The sequence below is a fragment of the Rhipicephalus microplus genome, chromosome 6, assembly GCF_043290135.1.
Source record: "Rhipicephalus microplus isolate Deutch F79 chromosome 6, USDA_Rmic, whole genome shotgun sequence".
Lineage (NCBI taxonomy): Eukaryota > Metazoa > Arthropoda > Arachnida > Ixodida > Ixodidae > Rhipicephalus > Rhipicephalus microplus.
Window position 1 is genome coordinate 191,298,167 of NC_134705.1, and position 12,503 is coordinate 191,310,669.

Below are 12,503 nucleotides of genomic sequence, written 5' to 3' on the forward strand. Positions count from 1 at the left end.
CGCAGGTCGCGGGATCGGATCCCGGCAGCTGAGGCTGCGTTTTCGCTAAAGGCGACGATGCTCTAGACCGGTGTGCTCAGATTTGGGTGCACGTTAAAGAACCTTAGGTTGTAGAAATTTCCGGAGCCCTCCACTACGGCGTCTCTTATAATAATACGGCGTTTGTGGGACGTTAAATCCCACATACGATGGCTTCGGGACTTTGAGGCCCTCATCCTTTTTCGCAATGGCGAAAAAAAAAATGGCGGAGGGGTGGGAACATGGGGCCCGTGTGCCACCAATTGGCTACGTTCCCGATCCATAGTCGGAGTCCTGTTAATGCGTATTTACTCACCTGAGCAACAAAGCAAGGAATGGTGTTGCGAGTAATACTATTAATGGGGCCGAAGCCATGTTTTTTCGAGATCCCTTGTGCTCCGACAAGAATGATGTAAGGTCGCCTCTAGTGATCTGCGCGAGGGATGCGAAATCAACCACAACGGATTTGTAGTCTTAGTTGCCTTTTGTTTTCAGTTGCATCTTTTCTTCTACGAAAAACGAGTAATCTCCAAATTCATCCAGCAGTTTTTGTTGAAGTTTCTTTGTTTCACAAACTGTGCATGCACACATTTGGAGGCAGCTGTTGCTTTAATGGCTTATTCATGTCGTCTTTTTTTCTGTTCATTTTGTAGATGACTTGAGTCCTCGGTCATAGAGAACTGTAATTAATAGGCTTCATATATTGTTTAACGAGAAAAAAGATCTCTAACCTTTGTGTGTCCTATGCGCCTTCGTTTAGAACGGGCTTTATTCGCATTTTGGTAAAGCATAAGGTGTGACTTAAGTTCAATGCGGACCAGGGTACTTCACAAGCGTTCATTGTTCAAAAACTTTAAAATAACCTGAGCAATATTTTCAAGCTTAAGATGCCGCGATCACGGCACGCACTATGCAAGTATGATGTACTAAAGAGTGCCGCTTTCCCACAAAGTGTGAGCAATATTCCTGCAATGCGCTATAGCTCGCGCTATATTCCTGCGCATGATTTATGGGCAAGTAATTAGGCATGCTAGAATTGTCATCTGTGTGTTTGTTCGTTGCTATTATTTTCGATTATCGACCTCTGACGTCGCAGTTACTGTCGTAGTCGTCATGTTTATTGCTGTTAGATCATAGTGGTATAGCTCAAGATTTTTGGAAATTTATCCATTGTTGAAGTTTTCTTCTGTTGTATAAAGTTTTTAAAATTGGGTCTGTGATATACCTCTTTTTTCTACTGTGCACTAACTCTGGGCAAAATAATTAAAATATTAAACAACTACATTATTCAGTTACTTCATATCTTAAAAGAAATCCATAGATATGTGCTTATGTAAAATTTGCACATGATCCTTATCGCGCATCCTAATTCTGGCTTCACTAGCACAGTCAAGCCATGATTAGGCTGCGCAAAAAGCAATACGCGTTTCTGGTCATTACTGACTCGGGGAACTAATAAAGGTAACTTAAAATTTTCTAGCGGGTCCCGCCGCGGTGGTCTAGTGGCTAAGGTACTCGGCTGCTGACCCGCAGATTGCGTGTTCGAATCCCGGCTGCGGTGGCTGCATTTCCGATGGATGCGGAAATGTTGTAGGCCCGTGTGCTCAGATTTGGGTGCACGTTAAAGAACCCCAGCTGGTCGAAATTTCCGCAGCCCTCCACTACGGCGTCTCTCATAATCATAAGGTGGTTTTGAGACGATAAACTCCACATAACAATCAATCAAAATTTTCTGGGTATTCTGACACAAATGTTTTTTTTTAATTTCGGCCTATTGTATGAAGGTACCTTTAGTTGTGTCTTTTTCAGACCGGCGAATAATCAATTGTGAGAGTGCCTTTATGCTCACAACAAATTTCATTGTCTTCATCGTCCGCGTCTTCACTGTGCACCGAAAGATTAATTACGAGCACTCCAAACTAGTTAGCGCCGTTGAGAATAGTCACAGCAGTTAACTAGAGCATTGAAGAACTTGTGATCAAGTTCAAGAAAATTTCGAACAACTGGTCCACATGTTCATCGAAAGAGACATGCAAACTAGAGAGGACGAGCCTCAATTTAGTGCTCAATAAAGCCGCCTTTCACTGAAAGGGCACTTAGAATCCAGAAATAAGCGATAAAGTTTGTACATCTACACCTTTCGATAAACCAAGTTGTGCTACCTGCTAACGAAAACAAGAGAACGGCTGGTCATTCATCGCATAACAAGTCAAATATCCGAAGCAGACCCTCCTATAGGCGACCTCGAAATATCGAAACGTTCTGTCGAATATCGAAACGTTCGAATATCGAAACGTTCTAGAATCAACTACACTTTTCGCCACGTCGAGTATGCAGTAAGATCGGGACTAACTAACATTCGGGTGAGTACTGATACAGAATGACGCGGCTTGCGTCTACCGATAGCTAGGCTGACGAAAAAGCTGTTTCAGCCATGCCGCGGTAGTGGTAAGGTATTCGGCTGCTGACCCGCAGGTCGCGCGATCAAATCCAGGCTGCGACGGCTGCATTTTCGGAGGAGGCGAAAATGCTGTGGGCCCATGTGCTCATATTTGGGTGCACGTTAACAAAACACAGGTGGTCAAAATTTGCGGATCCATTCACTACGGCGTATCTCATAATCATACGGTGGCTTCGGGACGTTAAACCCCACATATATACAAAGCTGTTTCATCTGAGGAAACCAAATCTGGTTACACCGAAATATAGATCCACGTAGACGTTCCAATATTGCGTGTTGTCGAACCGCTCAGTAGAGTCGTTTATTCAAGCATGCTGTGCCACGATAGTAATGATTGTTGTGAGCTTTCTTGAGAGGGGTTACTATAAAATGATCCGAAATGATTCAACTTTTCTCGCCAAGAGATTAGCGAGAATGTGGTGGGGAAGAAGCAAGAAGACGCAATGAGGAGGCATAGCGTTTCATGCCCGTTGTAAAGGCAGGGTTTCGATTTGCCGTCGGAGGTTGTAGATGGCAATAATGAAGCAACGTTCAGCTGCTGGCGTAGTGCTCAAAAGAAAAGCTCACGGTGCCAAGGGGCTATTGCGGAATAGAGAAAGGGCTGGTATGACGCCCGAGTAAAGACCTAACCAAATGCATGCGATTTTGTAGCAACGGCGACAAACTGGCTGCGCCACGTCGCGGCGGCTGCAGCCACACATCGGCGACAAAGTGTCATCGTTGCTAGATTTACAACTATCACGTGCATACCCATAAATTGCGAAAGAAAGTCTGAAGTATAGGTCGACGACAACATGTTACATTTATTACTGTGTTGTGTGGCAAAAAGAAGCCGCAAAAGCGTTAATTGACCTTCTTTTTTTTTCGCAATCTTTAGTTTAACCGTGACAGGGTGCCCTGCAGAAGCGTACGCCACGACGGCTATGACGAACTTCGCATGATGATTTTAAATTGCTGGTAGAGACCAATTTATGACAAGCTGCCATCGAAACATCAAGACGAACCTTCGATAATAAGATGTACAACAAAATGCGGCCACTCTCTCACTCTCTGTTTGAGATGCGAATGTAAAAAAAATGGCGCCGTATCTGCAATTTTCGTCGAAAGACGATAGTCTTGCGTGTGGAGAGAGTGAACCAAACATTTATTTGATGTTCTGCGCGAAAACATTGGTGAACGATATTCCTGAAGGCGCTGCGTTAGAGCGCCTCCAGCGTGCAGGAGAGGCGAACGAGCACATCAAGTCATGTCACACACGAGCGCTATCTGGCCGTTATCTTGGAAAACGAAGCGAGCGCGCCCTGCGCGCCCGTCTCGGAGGTGATAAAGTGTAGAACGCAAGGCGATGGGTAGGTGCCACCACCATGTCGTCTTGGCAAAGCGTTGGCAACACTTGCTTTTTAGTGCAAGCGTTGCCTGGTCAGCGCAGCTTGATAAATGGTACGGTCCTTATATTTACTTATCTGTGCCTTTTCTAATAAAAGACGCACACGCAGAATATATACGTGTTGTTATGGTGCCTCAGATATGCGCAATAATTGATTTTGAATTAAAAATCGCACAAGTATGAACGCTGAACCTTGAGCAACTTTGGTGGTTGTTGCGGATAGGGTTCGCCGTTTGGCGTATCGACTGGTGCCGTTCAGAGTACCCGGCACCGTTAAGGGTGGACAAACAGACAATTGTACAGACAGACGGACCAAAACTTTTGCGTCGAAGAAAAGGGGTCAATACGTCGAACTGCTTCAAGTACGCGTGGATTACAAGCATCGAGAGCAAATTGCAACCGAAGAGAGGATCAGGGGCGCAGCCATGTTGCCGAAAATTGTCACGCTGGCTCCCGGGCGGCAAGCGATCTTTTCTAGTTTTTTTTTATTTCAAAAATGCGCGATGTGTCAAGCGATGGCGACGGATGCGCCTCCGCGACAGCAAATCCTGTCGTTTGTCGCAGACGCTAGAAAATCACGTGCATGTGGTTGGGCCGTAACAGTCGACGTGCGCTTTACTTAAGAAAAAAAAATTTAATGGTGCGGACTTTGTAGCGGTTGTGTCTGCTAGCGGCGATGACGAAAAAAAAAATCCTGTTGCACGAGGTATGGCAGCCGACCACCTTTGGTGTTTGTCGGAATCGATAACCAAACGTTGTAATCATGAACAGCAATGATATGCGGAATTCGCAACACCTACTGACCACGCTGTTTTCGCGAGTAGCCGCACATGTAGACAAGGGGACGTGTTGGGAAGTAGTGGATACATACGTGCGACATTCGGGAGACGGAAGTATGACCACTGCAATAGAAAAGCCTCCTTGAAAACAGTTGAAATTGTAGAATAAGGAAGGAAGGTAAATAGGAGGAAAAGAACGGCATGGAGGTTAACCAGCCTATAGGCGGCTGGTTTGCTACTATACAGCTGAGCCAGTTGCTAAGTGTTCATTTTAAACGTCGGGGAGCGCAAGTACGCAAGTGAAGACTCTACAAATGCCGAGTAACAATGCACTGCACAGCCGCAGAACACGGCAAAAGAAATCACGCACGAAAGCTTATTCGCCGCATGCGCAGGCAATAGACGAACACATCCACCTGCACTTGGGGGGGGGGGGGGTCTACGTGATAAATAACTGTTAAGGCATGTCACTTCTTTAAGTGGAAAATCGGCGCTAGTCTGCGTTTCTTCCTATGCTTTGTTTCGCTGTTAGTATAATGGACCACCTACTCGCCCAAAGATTGGTTCTCTTTATGCGAAGTCAACCATGGTCGACTCACTCATTTGGCACTGTTATCGATAAGGGGTCTACTTTTCCTTGCGCCCGCGTTTGCAGGCGCAGTCGCCTTTGAGGAACAGTTGAAATGTCGTTTAACCTATCCTGTTGTGCGTTTCACAAGAAATACCACTTTCCTGGAAGTGTGACGGCGTTGAAAATTGTAGTCACAGCCAACTGCCTCAGTTGTCCAAGTATACTCTTCGTCGTTGTTCGGTCCAGCAAACTCTTGAAGCGCTGCCATTCGTGGTTTTAGGAATGAGCAGTTGCGGCACATGCATGCATCGACGAGAGGGTGGAAGATACTTTATTTCTCTAGTACTTGTCGTTAAAATAGCATTTGGAGCTGACGAATAAACGATAGAAAATCCCTGGGCATAGGCAACCTTGAGGACACTGGGAATTATACCTACATATCTGGGAAAGGAAACAAACGACTGATTATTTATCACGCCCAAAACAAATATCGCCGAGGAACTTCGAAATAATGCATCTTTATAAGTGGCTAGAGAAACTGTCATTACCAAGACTAATTTGTTTGCTGTAATAGGTGTACATGTGAATTACGTGTACATTTGCTTCATGTGCAGGGCGATTCTTTTAGAACTGGCCTTTTTCATCTGGCTGTAATTTTTCTATAAATTATGTTGTTTTGTAACAGTTTGCGGCAAAACACCCAGGAACGATGAGTGATTTAATGACACGTCCTCCCATTTTTTGACGCACATACGCCCACACATCAATGCATGAATGAATGAACGAATGAATAAAAAAAAAACCACGTAGAGCGACAGGGAGGGATGTCTTGTACAGCGCAATGTTCGCATCAGCCCGTGGTGGCGGGAGTCGGTGAAGCCAAGGTGTGATCGCTAGAAGATCCACATCCGGGTTCATAAAGTTATGTTGACGCGATCGCGGAACGCTTTGCGTGTGCAGTGTCAATTGTTATGAAAGGGAACACGTGAGCGCTTGGCCTTCGCGCTCCGGCGACTGCTGGCAGCGCGTTCAAGCGGAAGCCACAGCAACCACAGTCTCTGCTCGCGTCATCTCGTGGCGAGCAAAACAAGTCGTTATTGCTGATAAGGAACCGCTGGCAAGATTGCAACCCCCGTCCATATAAAGATGATTATGCACGAGCCGCTAATTGCCTTGAAGGGAGCCGGTAATTGCCTTGTATGTTGGGTTTAACGTCCCAAAACCACCATATGATTATGAGCGTCGCCGTAGTGGAGGGCTTCGGAAACTTCGACCACCTGGGGTTCTTTAACGTGCACCAAAATCTGAGCCCATGGGCCTACAATATTTCCGCCTGCATCGAAATTTTATTTATTTATTTTTTTATTTATTTACATACCCTAGGGACACGGGAGGGCATTACATAGGGAGGACAAGTGCAGCCGCCGCAACCGGGATTCGATCCCGTGACCTGCGGGTCAGCAGCCGAGTACCTTAGCCACTAGACCACCGCGGCGGGGCTGCCTTGAAGGGTGGAATCTTGCTGCTGCTTCCTTGTCAGCAATGAATGGTTGTTTTGCTCGCCGCGAGATGACGCGAGAAAAGACTGTGGCATTCTATCGGTCCCGCTGGAACGCGCTGCCAGCAGCCGCCGGAGCGACCGCGCGCTCGCTTGTTCCCTTTCATAAAAATTCACACTGCACTTCCACGTACACGCCAGACGCATGCGCATGCGCCCGCACCTGGCGTCCCTGTGTATGGAATTTCTCGTCATGTCTTGAGCGGGCTCATTTGCTCTTTATTGTTTTTTGTGAGCATTGTACGTCTACGATGGGGAAAGTGCAATATATTTCGTCCTTTTGGAATGGTTTTGCCGCAAACCGCATATGAGTCGTATTGGTCTAGAGGACATACCGTGGCGCCACTTACGTAATGACGTCACTCGTAGGAGGCCGCGTTTACTTTGTCTGCTAGAACAACGCATTTTTTGCGTTTCTGCTGTGGACACTGTGTGTGCTTCCCTTTGTTTTGAAGCTCAGTGCTTAAAGAAGCGGAAAGACCTTATAATACGGGCAAGCAACTGAGTACGAATCGGTGCACCTGGTGGCACTCTTGTGTCTAATTTCAATCGTGAAATCGTGACTAAGAACCGGTGCAACCATGGGGGCGATACAAGTGGTGTCGTGAAAGCAAAGGTGCCGTATTCTACAGCTACTATCCTATCTGTGACGTCAAAACGATCGCAGCGCTGGGCTTTCTAGTGGAGGCCTTCGCGGATAATAGCTTGTAAGATAACGACGGCCTTATGAAATAGACGAGTTCAAAAGTATGTCTCCTGCACTTTGTGAATGCACAACATCAACATGCGTGGACAAGAAATAAGACAATAAAGAATACATGTAATTTATTGAAAAGTTCTAAATAACTAGAGGAAAAGAAAGAACACAAGCGGAAGTGGTGCCCACTACACATCAACATTTATTGAGAACACGAGTGTAGTAACTAATGCTTGCCAGATATATCGTCTACTAGTTGTCATAAGACTAAAGCTATACAAAAACATGATGTTTCTTGCATGGGCCCATTTTTCGCACAATTTTTTCCATACCCACCGAAGTTACCGGCCTTGTCAGAAGTGAAAGTGTTGTCACCATTCCTTGAAGACAGTCAACTTCAGAATGGTAATATTGTCTGTTACATGTCATGAACTTGACAAAATTATCGTATAGTAATAATTGGTTGTGTAAACGTTTATAAAGCAGTAAAGGTTTATAAAAGTTTATATAGCAGGTCGTGGAGAAAATCGCCTGATTACCCTCGACAGCATATCCGGCGCTCACGTGCGCCCGCTGGAAGCAGACCAGTTTGAGAGTATTCAACATGGATGTCCGCAAGAAGCGACGCTTGGCTGTGATGTCTGTCACGTTGTGACAAATGAACGAGAAGTGATGTTCTTTCAGGAGAAAAGGGAGCTGCTGGCAGAATGTTCTTTCAACTACATTGTTTCCCGCTTGTAGAACTTCTGAACGCGTCTCCCATCCTTTTTTAGAAGCGCCACGTCGCCGGTTGCAGAAGTTAGAATGTTTCGCCACCATGACGGCTAAGAATCTCGTGTGTCAAACGACGGCGGTGACATTTCCCAAGCCACCAAAAGTGATTTCTGCGTATTTAATTAGCTGAGAACAAAGCCCCCGGAAACTAAGTAAACCATGCTCAAGCGTAGATCATGCCGACCAATGATTCAGCTGTCCGCGAGCCATGGAGGACATGCTGCGAGCAGACGAAAAGTGTACTGGTTGCCAGAAACCCCAAGCTAATCCGCTGAAGTATCAGCTTTCTCCCGCCAGAATCCCGATGTGAGAAACAGATTGGGGTCATCCGTCCGCGTACCGTGTGGACGAGTCGCGGACGAAGGAAATCGCTGATGTGAGGTCACGTGACGCACCGTCTGTCCCGCCAGATCTGGATTCAGTCCGTCGTCTGAATGCACCATAAGGGTAACTGACTGGATTCCAAGAGAAGGCGAACGTGTGTTGGGAGACAGGAAATTGGACGGGCAGTTGAGATTAACAAGTTTGCCGGTATAGCATGGCTTCTGAAAGCACACACAGTGTTGATTGGCAGAAAGTGGGAAAGGCCTTTGCAGTGCAATGAGAGTAGTCAGGGTGGTCATGATGTTGATACCTACTGTGGCTCACCTCATGCCCATATCGTGTTTTTTAGGCCATTAACACTTTCGTGACCACACGTGATCTCATCGTTAGTAGGCTAACGATGACTTAAAGTTCAAATTTCTGCACTCTCTCAGCGGTTCTGATTATATGAATTGCATTATTATTGTGATATAGAAGTGTGAGGATCTGTATTCAGTGTTGAAATTTTGTATTCCCCCCCCCCCCCCCCCACTCTGTAATGCCGATGGGTTTTGCGGATAATATGATAAACTCCCACCAAGGGGTAAGAGGGGAAGCACTCAAGTTTCGCTGATGATTTTTTTTTTCATAGCGGGGAAATCTTAAGGTCCATTCGAAGCCGAGGAGGTAAGCGTCCGCGGTTTCAATTGTGGCATCAAAATCACTCACGGATGCTCCACGAAAACAGCGAATTTCAACGGACTCCTGCGAATTCGAGAGGGAATCTCTGGATGATGGCAGACATGGAGGACTTATTCAATTTTTTCAGGCTTAGTACGAATGAAGATAGCGCTTCAAATCGCCCCGCGACATCAGCAGCTGTTGTTTCGCTGGCGGGTTTTGCTCTCCTTTTGGAGATTTCGTAGCTTACTGGAAAACAGCGCATCACTACGATGACAAGAGAGACCAAACAGGACTAGCGCAGGACGAGTGGGTACTAAATCATTTAAATTAGTCTTGCTCGAGTACATGACGTATACAGTGTATGTACCGTACTCATCCAGTGTACTGTGTTTTTTTTTTGCCCTGGTCTTTTCGCGCTGTGTTTCCCCGCAAAAGCATCTATCCTGCAGCTAGCCGAAATCAGAATTTCCCGGGTGCCAGGACCCCCTTTCCACTCATTCCATCTCTCCCCCTTCGCCCTCTATTCATTGGATCAACAAACGTGACCTTCTGTTTCGTTTTGGTTAGAAGGCTCTTTATTTGTTCTTGTTCACCCTTTCTTGCGTCATGTGCTGTGATTGATAGATGGTTAAACGCTGATCCTTTTACTGTGTCGTGGCCTTTGTTTTTGATTGTTCTGGTTAACAGACATTCGATAACCTTTTCGTTGTTTGCAGGTGTTTGTTTACACGCACCTGTGCTACGTCTGCCGTATACATGCCGCGCGGTGGTTTCTGGATGGAGGTACATTGTGGACAGTTCTTCGCCCCTAGAATGTATGCGAACATTAGACCGTGTTCGCGAAAAACATCGTTGTCCCTGGAACACGGAACCACTGCGATGCTTCTTTGACAAAATTACTGCATAAGATGAGCGTGCAACAGTAGGCTATGAAAGCATTATAACATACTCACATGGCTTTCGCAGAATTTTCTTACGTCAAGGGGCTCCGATTCCATACTCCCGCTTTTGCCAAGATGCTGCTGGTCCAGGTACTTCACTTCAGGGGACTCTAGGGCCCGTTCTGCGCTAATGCGTCGAAAATGCGGAAACTCTTGTGAATTCGTACAACCGAAGTCGAGTACCGCATTGAAAAAAAAGCGGTTGTTTAAAACTCTTGTAATTTGTTTTTGACGCACGGAGCTTCTTCTAAACGTCAATTAGGCTACAAATCGTTCCCGCAAGACTATCGGCGCTGGCGATGGCAGTGATAATATTGTAAATGGGCCCACCGAAAAAGTTCTTGTTCTATCACCTTTCTGCGATGTACGTGGGCGACAGTTAGGTATCGGGTAATTTGACTTCCCATTGTCCGCCTCGGTGATTTAGTGGCTAGGGTGCTCCACTGCTGACCCTGAGGTGCGAGTTACATCCTGGCCTTAGCTGTCACATTTAGATGCCTCGGAGGCGAAATGGTAGAAATCCGCGCACTGTGTGATTTAAGTGCACCTAAAGAACATCAAACGGGTGAACTTTCCGGAATATACACTACAGGGTTTCTCGTAATCATGTCGCGGTTCTTAGACGTAAAACTTGTCCTTGTTTACCTATTGCCCGTGGCGCGTACCCACTTTGGGGGATTGACCGAAAATCGAGGGGTTTTTACAATATAGTACGCAGTTTGAGAACAACGCAGCTTATATAATAAAAAATATTACAGATGACCTAGACAGTCATATTTCATTTAAGGCATATAGTTATTTAAAAAATAAAGCATTCCTAAATTAGAGGAATACTCTGATTTTTATGCGTGTGCAATGAGTAGACACGTTAGGATAATAATGTAAATAATTAGGTAAGTGACTACTTCCATTATATAGCCCCTGACAGCTGCGCCTACTCTCGCGCTAGAGAACCCAGAAGTCGAGGCTTCAAAAAACAAAATGAATGGCGCAGATAAATTCATATCAATACCACGTAAAGGTAATTTCTAAAACGGTTTTTCTTTACGGCGTAAATGTAGCGCAAACAAAAGGACGAGGAAAACAAAGGGAGCGCCACAAGGATTTTCCGTACAGTAGTAAATCACCAGCAGGTCAAAAAGAAATGATCTATTGTTTCTATGGTTCACCACAGAATGCGCAGAGTGGTGAAGGTGTCTGAGCAGACCTGTGTTTGTAAAAATTTAGATTCGGTACCCTTGATCCAGGTGAGGACGCACCCCCTTGAGGGTGTCATATCCCACTCTCAATGCAATGGCCCCGCCGCGGTTGTATAGTGGCTTAAATACTCGCCTGCTATACCGCAGGTCGTGGGATCGAATCCCGGCAGCGGCAGCTTCATTTTCACTTGAGGCGACAGTGCTCTAGGTCCGTGTGCTCAAATTTGGGTGCACGTTAAAGAACCTTAGGTTGTGGAAATTTCCGGAGCCCTCCACTGTGGCGTCTCATAATAATACGGTGGTTGTGGGACGTTAAATCCTACATACGATGGCTTTGGGACTTTAAAGCCCACATCATTTTTCGCAATGGCGAAAAAAAAAAATGGCAGAGGGGTGGGAGCATGGGGCCCGTGTGCCACCCATCGGCTACGTTCCTGATCCATAGTCGGAGTCCTGTTAATGCGCATTTACTCACCTGAGCAACAAAGCAAGGAAGGGTGTTGCGAGTAATACCATTAATGGGGCCGAAGCCATGTTTTTTCGAGATCCCTTGTGCTCCGACAAGAATGATGTAAGGTCGCCTCTAGTGATCTGTGCGAGGGATGCGAAATCAACCACAACGGATTTGTAGTCTTACTTTCCTTTTGTTTTCAGTTGCATCTTTTCTGGTACGAAATACGAGTAATCTTCAAATGCATGCAGCCGTTTTCATTGAAGTTTCTTCGTTTCACAAACTGTGCATGCACAGATTTGGAGGCAGCTGTTGCTTTAATGGCTTATTCACGTCGTATTTTTTTGTTCATTTTGAAGAAGACTAGAGTACTCGGTCATAGAGAACTGTAGTTTGTAGAGCTGATATATTGTTAAACAAAAGAGTTATTGTGCGTTTTATGCGCCTTCGTTTATAACGGGCTTTATTCGCATTTCAGATATACATAAGGTGTGGCTTAGGTTTAATGCGGACCATGGTACTTCGCAAGCGTTCATTGTTCGGTATTCTGCGAAAATTGTACAAAAAAACGTTCAAAAAACGTTCAAATAACCCGAATCATCTTTTCAAGCTTAACATGTTGTGATCACGACACTCACAGTGTGCAAGTATGATGTACTAAAGAGATCAGCTTTCCCACA

The 12,503-nt window shown here is 45.7% G+C and overlaps 1 long non-coding RNA gene across 1 annotated transcript; it reads right to left on the reverse strand.

Annotated features, from left to right (window-relative positions):
- Nucleotides 1-5,535: 5,535 nt before the first annotated feature.
- On the reverse strand, nucleotides 5,536-11,964 carry LOC142765087 (uncharacterized). The gene is made up of 3 exons (XR_012884055.1): nucleotides 11,848-11,964; nucleotides 10,186-10,300; nucleotides 5,536-5,657 (listed from the first exon to the last, which is right to left on the reverse strand). It is a non-coding gene; the product is annotated as an uncharacterized LOC142765087 (long non-coding RNA).
- Between the last annotated feature and the right edge of the window lie 539 nt (nucleotides 11,965-12,503).